Below are 1,472 nucleotides of genomic sequence, written 5' to 3'. Positions count from 1 at the left end.
ATGGAAAATCATCAAGGGAGAGAGAGAAAGGTAGTGTAGTCATTGGGGTGGGCAACATTTAAACAGCAGGGACTGCAAATGTTTGCAGAAGTTTTATAACTCTTAAAATAAAACAGTTGAAAATATCTCCCAGTTGTAGCTTTGCTGTTGGATGTTATTGCGAAGAAGAGAGAAAATGTACAGCCATCTAATGGTCATCCATCTAATCCATCAGAGGCCCTAGAGCAACTATCTTGATCCTACACAGACCTTCTCCATCTTGTTGTCCGGTTCTCTTTCATTTCCACAGAAATTGTGTCAATGGTTCGCAGGTACACCACAGGGCTCCGGTATCACAGTCACATCAAAGAGAGTGTTTCAGCCAGTGTTTCATCTCACTACAGAGGGGAGCAAAAACCTACAACTGACAAATTGACCTTCTCCACCTTGATAAAAGGCTCAATAACCTTGTTCATTGTCCTACTGCCTCTGGTCCCCCTACAGTCAAGGGAAGCATTTGGGTCACGTTTTTCCAATATTGGGCTGACTGATCCAAGTTATTCATTTCTTGTCAAGATCAAACAAACAGTGCAGGTGTCAGATTGTTTGGATTAGAAATCCAAAGCGGGTGGATAGTTATTGCCATTAGCAACTGTTACCCTGTAGATGCCTGATCTCGTTTGATATCGGAAGCTAAGCAGGGTCAGGTCTGGTTAGTACTTGGATGGGAGACCTCCTGGGAATACCGGGTGCTGTAGGCTTATACCATAGTCTTTCGAGACTGAAGGTCGCCAACCGTTAGTTAAGAGAAACAAGGCAGAGTGCACAATGAGAGAAGAAGAAGAAGAAGAAATAATAATGAAGCAGGAAGTTCAATGAGACAAACAGATCAAAGCAGACTAGCAAGCTGAAGAAAGAAAAACAATTTGCTGTTTTAGCAAGCTGCTTGCAGAATGTACAAATAGCATCCTGGTAGCTATCTCATCCTAGATTGCATACCCCATCTTTAATAAAGACTACAGTAACCCAGTGAACTCCGACATTGAAGTAACCAGAGAATAAAGTTAGAATCATGACAATGACGTTGTGCCAATGACTTACTATTTCAGCTCCATTCTAGAGTCCTAGGGCCCAATCCTATCCAATTTTCCAGTGCTGGTGCAGCCGTGCCAATGGGACGGGTACTGACTGCATCCTGTGGTGGGGAGGCAGTCACAGAGGCCTCCCCAATGTATGGGAACATTTATTCCCTTATCTCAGGGCTGCATTGCAGTTGCACCAGTGCTGGAAAGTCAGATAGGATTGGGCCCTTAGTCCTCATAGTTATTTCAGTTTCTGATTATTAATCAAACCATTCTGGGCTTTGTTTACTTTCACAATAACCTTTCATGCACATGTATGCATGCCCTCATGCACCCACAACTACACAAAGGATTGGCAGTCTCAATTAATTCAAATGTTTTTAGCTAACCTTTCTTCTCCCAATAAGGGCT

The 1,472-nt window shown here is 43.0% G+C and overlaps 1 pseudogene; it reads left to right on the top strand.

The window, feature by feature from the left end:
* The first annotated feature begins 620 nt into the window (after positions 1-620).
* On the top strand, positions 621-740 carry LOC136646325 (5S ribosomal RNA; annotated as a pseudogene).
* Positions 741-1,472: the final 732 nt, after the last annotated feature.

The sequence above is a fragment of the Tiliqua scincoides genome, chromosome 3 (genome assembly GCF_035046505.1).
Source record: "Tiliqua scincoides isolate rTilSci1 chromosome 3, rTilSci1.hap2, whole genome shotgun sequence".
Classification (NCBI taxonomy): Eukaryota; Metazoa; Chordata; class Lepidosauria; order Squamata; family Scincidae; genus Tiliqua; species Tiliqua scincoides.
Note: the sequence above shows the minus strand (reverse complement) of the source record. Positions and strands in the feature narration are given on the sequence as shown.